Raw genomic sequence first — 9,397 nt, forward strand, 5'->3', positions numbered from 1 at the left:
GGGCCTAAGAGGTTTTGCTCTTCTGAACTGCGAGCCCTTGGAAATGGTGGTGTTAGGGTCCCCTCCCCCTGCAGAGAAGGAGGCCTGATGGCAGGGGTCCCAGGAGGGAGCCCAGGCCAGGGCAGCAGACCCCAGGATCTGCCTGCGGGTGGAAGGGGAGTCTGGGGGGCTCTGCCTTTGGTCTTCAGAAAGGAGGTTCTGGCAGCAGGGAGAGGCTAGGGTAGTGTTGGGATTTGGGGGTCCCTGGCCTGCATAAAGGATCAGCAGAGTAAGGGAGCCCAGTTGGGGGAGGGGCTGGGTCTGGTATGAGCCCGTGGTCATGTGCTGGGCTGCATCTCCTCTCCACTGCACTTGGAGACTTGGCGACACCATGCACAGTGGTCCCTAAAATGTGGGGGCCACAACATGAGGCCATGGTCCTGGTCCTAAACAGTTCAGCTATCTGCAGGGTACCAGTGCCGAGCAGAGGCTTCCTCCTGGGACCCCCAGCTCCCCCAGCAGCAGCATCCCCTCCCTGCGCAGAGGAGCCCAGCTGTCGGCCAACAGGGGAAAGCTGGTCTCCCGGCCGGCACTGGGTGTCAGGCTGCTGCTTGCACTGGGGCCGGGCCGGGACCACCTTGTGCCTGGTGTGTGTGGCAGACCCTCACAGCTTCTTGAATGACTGCACTTCCCAGCACACATGCCACTCCGTGCACACTCCCCGAGCCCGGCCGGCTCTGCGAGCTCTGCGGCTCCTCTGCGGCTGGGCCAGGAGCCCTGTGCTCGCTAATCCCCGGGCTGAGTCAACAGCGTCGGCCGCGTGTTTGGTTAGCAAACAGGGAGCTGTGCCGGGGCAGGGCGGCCCACCGCCTCTCTGCTCCCACCTTTCTAGCAAAATGTCCTCTGCAAAGGTCAGCCAGGACCAGCTATGTAATTTGCGGGGGAGGGCCTGGTGCAAAATGAAAATGAGGGCCCCTTCTTTGAAAATTAGTGAGAATTTCAAGACAGCAACAGCAGAGCGTGAGGAAGCCGGGCCCAGGCCGTCCTCGGCCTGGGGCCCGTGGGACTGCACCCTGAGGTCAGCAGGTCCCCTCCTTGTGAAGTTCTGGTCCTTCCGAGTGTGGCAAAATTGGGCTTCTCTTTGGTGGAAGAGGGACTTTACATCCAAACCAGCTGCCAGCCCTGAACACACTGTCCCCACCCTGTCCCACAACAGCTTTTCTCAAGGCTGGAGTGACTTCCCCCTCAACTTCTCCTTTCTGTGCTTCTCTACCCCGGTTCCCCCTTTCTTTGTAAACTCAGAAAGCTTTTGAGAGCCTTCCTCCCTCCCTCCCACTCCTCCTCCTTCTTTCTTTCTTCTCCTCCATCCTCGCTGCCCTCCCCCCTCTCTCCCTCGCTTCTGTCTGGGGAAATCCTGTCCCGTGTTTGCTCTATAGCGTTTCCCATCCATTCATTTGGTGCTGTTTGATTTTAATGTCCCTTTGAACGCCATCAGCCTCCGGGAGCGCTCCTTGGGCTTCCGAAGCCTCTCTCTGAAGTGGCTCAAGCGAGCACCTTCCCCCACTGAGGGACATCCCTTCGGTGGCCTCTGGCTCTGTCCAGATGGTCTCTGCCCATTGGGAGCCTGGAATGAATTCTCATTGTTCGCGTTCATCACTCACCACCTCCTCCCCACATTCAGCTGTCAGCCCTACTGGCCACAGTGGAAAGAAAGCCTGCTCCATTCTTCCTTATGACACCCTACAGGCCCTGGTGACAGACCTGGCCTCAGTTCCCAAAGACAGCGGCTTCCACAGCTCCCACCCAGGCCTAGAGCTGGGGGGCGGGCTGTGTGAAGGGGTTAAATAGATATGCCTAGTGGGACTGTGTCCCGGCCTTCCCTCGCACTCTCCACACAGTTGCCAGAAGGATTCTCAAAGCAGCCATTGGTTCCTGACACTTCCTTGCCTAAGACCCTCTTCTGGTTCCACGATGCCTGAGAATGGTGTCCATATCCTGTGTGTGGCCTGCAAGGCCCCGCCTTCCCGGAGAGGCTGGCAGCCCAGGGTTGCTGAAGAGATGTTGAGCCGCACCTTGAAGGATGAGAGAGGTTTGGGAAGATGGAAAGAAGGAGAAGGATCTTTACAGGGAAGGGATGGCTCAGAGGACAGGTGGAAGGTGGAAGTCGAGAATGGCTGGGGAGAAGGGGACAGCAGGACTGGGGAAAAGTCTGGCTCAGCTCTGAGGACCTGGTCTCTGGGAGATGGTACTCAACCTTGGTGCACATTCGAATCACGGGAGGGGCTTTTAAAAATTACCAGAGACTCTGGGGGTGGGTACATCCAGGGTCTATGTGTCTGCTGAACCGGGGCCACAAGTCTGGGCATCCCCTACGGGCACTTCAGGAAACTGGCAGGAGTCAGCTACCACTCTTGCCTGCAGCTGGAATGCACTGGGACTTTTCTGTGTTGATGGGAAGGCCACCTTGCTCAATCATGATGGGAAGGCCGCCTTGCTCAATCAGCTCTGAGCCCCTGGCCAGAATGAACTAAGGGAGCACTAAGCAGAGATGGGACCCCTGGAGAGTCAGTTGGAAAGGACCCTGTTCAGAAGGGGAAACTGAGGCCTGATCACCAGTGAGTACCACGACCCGGTAGCAGAGCCTGGGGTTTCCAGCCTTCGCCACCGCCTGGCGAGGTGAGGGCTAGCTAGAACGGAACAGGGGCGGCATGCTTCCGACTGTTAGAGCATCCTCAGCACTCATAATCCCCACCATCTGGGTCCTTTTCTCTGACCTTCAAATGTGGGGTACCAGGATGCTTGCTTGAAGATGAGGGAGGAAGGGCTTCTGCCCTCAAAGAACTCAAGATCTGGGGGTGGTGATGGGCCCAGGAAGAAATCTGCATGCTGTCTCCAGACCTGTAAGAGACAGGCTTGAGGGAGAAGAGATGCGTTCCCCAGGGGAAGACTTGATGAGGAGGCAAAGATGCAAGTGAGAGTCTGAGTGTAGTGTCTACCTCCTTAACCCTTCAGGCCTGGCTTTCCTGCCAAGATGCTGAACTAAATGCAAGAGCCACTAGTCTGAGCCCAGGTATTGATTTTCCTCAGGCGGCAGGGCTGGGCGGGGCCGGGGCAGCTAGGGCCCGAGGCTGGTTTTGCACAGCCCTGACTGTGTACCCTAGTGCAGTTCAGACACTCTTTCCTGTGTGCGCCGTGCAGACTGGGAACACTGCGGTAGCCCATCTCTTCATCCCGGGCACGCCGCTTTCTGCGTTGGGCAGCTTGGGTAACAAACCAAAGATTGGCCCAACCGATGCAAAGAACAAGACACAGCTCCCCTGCGTGGTCTGTTTGCTCATACCTTTTTGTGCTGAAAATGTCCAGCCTAACAGAAAAGCTAAGCGCTTTCATCTAGATTCACCAGTCATTGCCATTTTGCCGTGTTTGTTTTCTCTTACTCTCTTTCACGTGGTTTTGCTGAATCATTTGAAAGTGGGTTACAGGCAGCACGATGCTTCACCCCTAAATACTTCAGTGGGGGTCTTTTAGGAGTGTGGATGTTCCCCTGCATGACTACGATAGCATCATCACACCTAAAAGATTGTTGTCATTCAGGGTGGATGGTCCCCGACTTAGGATGGTTCAGTTTAAGATTTTTTGACTTTACGAGGGTGCAAAGCCACATGCATTTAGTAGAAACCTTACTGTGAAGTTGAATTTTGATCTTTCTTGGGCTAGCAATATGCCTTACAAGCCTCTCTCGTGATGCTGGCCGTGGCCGTGAGCTGCAGCTTGCCGTGGGCCCTGTGATCACGAGGGTGGACAGCCGATACAGTTCCAGCCGTCTCTACCCCGACAGCCGTGCTGTTTTACACTGTCCGTACAGTAGTCAATAGATTACATGAGATATTCAATACTTTATCATAAAATAGGTTTGTGTTAGATGACTTTTCCCAACTGCAGGCTAATGTAAGTGTTCTGAGCACGTGTCAGGTGCACTGGACTGAGCGAGGATGTTCGGTCAGTTAGGTGTATTAAATGCATGTTCAACTTACAATACTTTCAACTTACGATGGGTTTTTTGGGCTGTAACCCCATCGTGAGTCAAGGAAGATCTGTAATATCATCTGATATGCAATCATACGCCACATAACATTTCAGTCAACCACAGACCGCATATGCAGCAGTGGTTCCATAAGATGAGTACCATAGAGCCCACGTGTGTAGCAGGCTATCCGCCTAGGTTTATGTCAGTGCAGTCTGTGATGTTCACACAATGACGAAAGCTCCTAAGGATGCATTTCTCAGAACATGTCCTCATCATTAAGCGACCCGTGACTGTGCAGTCCTATTCAAATTTCCCCAGTTGTCCTCCAAAAATATATTTTAGGCTCTTTTCCTGATCCAAAAAGCCTCATGTGTTGCATTTGGTTGTTACATTTCTTGAGCTTCTTTTAATCTAGAACAGTGCCCCTGCTTTGTGTGAGTGTGACAGTGGCCTTGCAGAGTCCAGGCAGGCCAGTTGTCTTGCTGCATGGACTCTGGCTTTGTCTGATGGAGGACGCTCAAGTTAAGTTTGCATAGTTTTGAAACTCACCTGATGATTGCTTCATTGTGTCTAAAAAAGTCCTAAGGCAGAGGGTACAGTTGTCCCCTACCCCTGTGTGAATTATGGGATATCCTGTCCAGCCGCCCAGAAAAAGAGGTGGCTTTAGTAACATTACATTATATTTACAAAATGTGTCAGCTGACCGTAAAGGTCTTTGCACCTGACCCACAGCATCCTGGCCCGGTTGGGCAGGCATTCTCTTTATTTAGTGCATGGGATTCTGAGAGGTTGTGGCTGTGCCCAGGTCCACAGCATGAGGCGGAGCAGAGCCCGGCCCTTCTGACCCACCATTCTGGGTGGCAGCTGGGAGATGAGCAGAGTTGATGCCTTTGCTGTGCTTGTCCCAGGACTGGGTACGTTACCGACCTGTACCCAACGTGTGCATCTCTGAGGCCTAGACTGAGAATGTTGAATGTACTCAAATATGGTCTAACGTGTCTTGATGACGCCGAGTCATGCTTCTGAGTCTAGTTACTGAACCATGGGCTGAGTGCTGGAGTTGCCTGCCCCCCCCAAATGGTCCCAGGCTGCCATGTGATGATTTTCATCCCGCACCATTGCTGTCAGCTGTCACAGTCTCCAGCAACAGTGTCCCCTCCACCTCCCTGCTCCTCCTCCTAATTCTCACCTCGCATCTGCTACAGTCTGGAAAGCCAGATAGACAGGCTTCTTAGAACTGAGTCCAAAGGCTGCAAGTGAGGGGCTCTGTCCCGTGGAGGGAGGAGTGACCGTGACACCAAAGACCCATCTGGGAGACACCCACATCGGGTTGACTTCTGAGCTTTCTGGTATACTCTACATTCTCTATTCTTGGGGGAATTCGAGTTTCCCAGAGAAGAGACCTCTGGACAAGTGGGGCATTGCTGTTCCACGATTCAAGTTTAAAAGGCTTAGAAAAGACCATAACGTACAGCAGAAGTGGCTGCTGGGAACGATGGGCACGTGTGTGTGAGTACCAGGGCACGAGGGCACCGTGGACGCAGTGACCATGATGCTGGGTGCTGTGCAAACTCAGGCTGGGGTTTGTGAGGGGTCCCAGGGCTCAGGCCGACGCGCTCCGACCACCCTGCTCCCCGTGCGTGAATCTGCTGCCGTCGCCCACGTCGGCTGCATTAATACACCCCCCGCTGTTCCTCAGGGTCTGGGCCCCTGCATGGCTCTAGGAGCACCCTGCTCTCTGGTCTCCTGGTCTCCAGGAGAACGGTCTCTAGTGCTTCAGATCTTGTTGTTAAAGCCGCTGGCCCATATTCTGCAGGTTTTTTCCCCAAGGTACTTTCTCTCCATTCTGTTCCCCCTAACCGTGTTCCCTGGGGCAGGCGCCCACTGGATTCTGTTCTTCCTTGAAGAAATTTCTATTCTCATAAACATATACGCATGGCGCCCTTTCTGCTTCTCGGCTGAGTACTCCAAGGAGATCAGAGTGATCCCAACTTGACTTAACGTTGGCTGCTTTACCAAGCCTCTTTTGTTTGTTTGCTTCCTTTTAATTTTGTTTTTTATCACAGTAATCCATATGCATCTTTTTTGATATCAGACAATACCGAGGGGCTTATGAGGATGGAGCAGCAAGCCCCGCGCCCCCCTCGCTCCCCCACTCAAGCCCTCCCGACGGTTAACCATTTTCGGTTCTTTTAGTTCCTCCTTTCTGATATTCACCTTCATGTTTTGAACGAATATGTTTATCCTACTACTTCTCAGTTTACCAATTTTAGATGTTATCTGTTGCCTCCGTATTCTTGCCTTTCCTGCTAATATCATTCTGTCACAATTTGGGAGTAAATCCACAATGTAAATATGTTCCCTGCTGAGTTGTTACCTCCTTAAAAAGAGTTAATTATTGTTCACCAGCTTGATTTTCTCTGTGTCTAGCTCCGATTCTTCCCAATACACCAAAAATTGAGAAAACACCCATCAGATATTTGATCTATTTGTTCACTAATGGATTCTGGGGTTTTTTTCTAGACACTGGGGTGTCTTGCCAGTGAAATTCCTTAAAGCTTTTTTCAAAACAAATGAAAATTTAGTTTGTTTAAACTTATTAAAATAACTCCGTGGTGCCTCTTTTGAGAAATCTTCCCTGATCCCCCGCCTCCCCAAGGCTGCCCTCCTCTGGGCCTCCACGGCCCCCCGTTCTTGTCCTCACACACCCTGTAGCACCCTGAATTGTCACTGCCTCTTTTCTTGCCCACTGCTCTCCCTACACTCCCCCCACACTATGAGTCCTTGAGGGTCTTATCTCTGCTGTCTCCCTGGGAATACACAGGAGCTGGCTGGCACACAATAGGTGCTCAATAAATGCTTGTTGGATTGAAATGCAAGAGTGGTCTTATGGTCCTATGCTCCGGGGTTCCGTGACCTTGCCGACCCTGTGCTCCCTGGCATTTTCCACGTGGCCCTGCCCTCCTGGTAGGGTTTGGGGGCCCTTTGGGGTCTGTTCCAACTTAACAACAGCCTTTTCCTCCCAGGTCTGTGGTGCGTGCCTCGCCCACCCTCCCGCTGCACTGGCCTCAAGCACCTCAGGGCCTTGGCTTGGTCCTCCTCGCTTTGTAATCCCAGCCCGCACCGCTGAGCTTGGCACAGACTGATTGCTCAATAGATGAGTGAGGTTGAGGCTCGCTCAGTCGATCAATCGATAAGCCAATCAGCCTTCCTCCACTCCGTCTCTGTCCCCAGACGTTTCTCATTATCCGGCATTCGGATGATCAGAAGGAGAAAGGAAAAAGAACGCTGTGCATAAAGGCGACCCCATTTCAGGTTTCTTCATGACTCACCCAGTGTGGAAAGACAGCAGGAGCAGGAGAAGGAAAGAGAAAGGAAGGGGGACCAGAGGGACATTCTGGGAGACGTCCGGTCACTAGATGAGCTGTGTGCAGGCAGGGACCAGCCCGGGCACTGCCCGCCTCTGGGCTCAGCCCCAGGCACAGCACGCCGTGGATACCCAGTCAGAACTGATGTCTGACTGCAGGAAGGAGGGAAGGGCAGAAGTCCGAATCCAGGCCTGTGTTGCAAAAGGGGCAACTGTCCGGACCCTTTTTCCTCTGGGGCACCTGTCCATCCTGCAGTCTCTGGGTCCTGGCTAACTCAGGAAAGTGCTGATCCGCGATGTGGTAATAAGCCTCAATATCCACAGAGGCCCCTCCCTTGTAAGGACACCGATTGACAGCTGGCAGCCAGGGAAAAGGACTAATGTAACCTCTCCCTCCCGGCCCGAGGGCCTGGTGCTTCCTTGGAGCAGCCCCTGGAGAGGATACCCCATCCTCAGAAAGTCCTTCATTCCCCCTGTGCCCGTGCCTGCTGTGTGCGCCCCGCAGCTGGAGATGGAGAACTGCGCAGACACAGCCCAGGCCAACCTCCAGGCTCACTCGCACCCTCCTCCCCTCCCTCCTTCCTGGCCCCCAGCTCTCAGCCAGAGCAGGAGATCCGAGAGGGCCAAGCCGCCTGCGGAGACCAGGCTTCTCCACCTTGGCTCACCCGGGACCCAATGGGAGGAGGCCACAGCCAGGCAGCCAGGGCCAGGGCAGGGGTGGCCCACCCTGCAATCAAGCTGATGGCCGCTGGCTTGTGCCCGCTGCTCCCAGAGAGCGAGCACTTCTCTGGTGGGAGCCGTGAGTTTGGGGGGAAGCCTTTAAAGCAACTCTTTGATGCATCCCCAGTGGAAGTGAATTTATTTTTTGTACTTTTCGGAATTAACTCGCCATTCTCAGCCTCTCCCTCCCTCCCTCTCTCCCCAGAAAGGAGAGAAGGAGAAAAGAAGAGAGGGTCTGCATTGTCGCCGTGATTGGCACCTTCTGTGAATGAGGGGTCACCGCGTCGACTGCTCCTTTTCAAGCGGCCCCTTTCTCCCCTGCACGCCGTATTCACGCCGGAACGTTCTTTCTCTCAAAGCTTCTGTCTTTCCCTCCCACTTTGAGTCTCTGCCTTCCTTCCCCACTTTCCTGCCTTTCATTCTGAGCTCTCGCCACCTCCCTCGGGGACCGGTCTCTTGTCGCTCTCTTTTTTCCTCTTTTCTTCTTCTTCTATTCAGTTCCTTTTTTTTTTCCTTTTTGCCTCTCTCTTTTTTCTTTCATTTCTTTCTTCTTTTTCTTTTTGAATAGTGCTTCTGTTTTCCAGGGACGGGACGAGTAGAGAAGTCGGTTTGTTTGAGGAAGGGAGAATGTGAATGTTTTTACTTTTCTCCATTGCTCTAAATGTGTAAAAAAAAAAAAAAAAAAGCCACCATGCAGGAGACGGGGTTCCTGCCTGGAGAGGGCAGGGCCTTTGGGAAGGGACTCTGCCAGAGAGAGGGAGCTTTTTATCACAAGTCGGGCTCTTCTCTCCGAGAAACCCCGAATCAGTCACCAGGGCCGGCTGTCAAGGGCCTGGGGCTGCAGCCTGCAGGATTCAGACCTGGCCCTGGGGGCAGTCTCACTTTCTGCCTGGCCCCAGGGTGGGCCTCGATATGGGGGTGAGGATCAGAGGTGGATGTGGATGCCCCAAACCTCCCTCCTCTGCCGACGGGGGGCTGGCTTTCCCAGCGAGGGAGCACCCAGTGGGGGCCGTGGGAACATGGTGCAGGGGCTGAGTGTGAGCAGGAAGGCGGGCCACATGCAGCACCACCATGGTCTAGTGTGTCCCCGGCTGCAGGGGGACGTGGGCCCCATGGAAAACGACGTGGAGTCCTGGAGGGGAGCCTGGAACAGCAGAAAGGAGGCAGCTGGGACAGGTGGATGGCTCCAAGGAGGCAAGCGAGCCTTGGGGTTTATACAGGTGGCAAATGATGGAAGGTTTGACATCGAGGAAATGTTGTGGGGGCTGGGGGTAGAGGGACAGGTCTGTGACATCAGCACGGAG

The 9,397-nt window shown here is 54.0% G+C and overlaps 1 protein-coding gene across 4 annotated transcripts in view; it reads left to right on the top strand.

Moving 5' to 3' along the window:
* Positions 1-9,397, top strand: part of ZNF710 (zinc finger protein 710) — a 60,712-nt gene that overhangs the window by 23,808 nt on the left and 27,507 nt on the right. The gene's annotated exons all lie outside the window — the stretch shown is intronic.

Source organism: Equus quagga, chromosome 2 (genome assembly GCF_021613505.1).
Source record: "Equus quagga isolate Etosha38 chromosome 2, UCLA_HA_Equagga_1.0, whole genome shotgun sequence".
Classification (NCBI taxonomy): domain Eukaryota; kingdom Metazoa; phylum Chordata; class Mammalia; order Perissodactyla; family Equidae; genus Equus; species Equus quagga.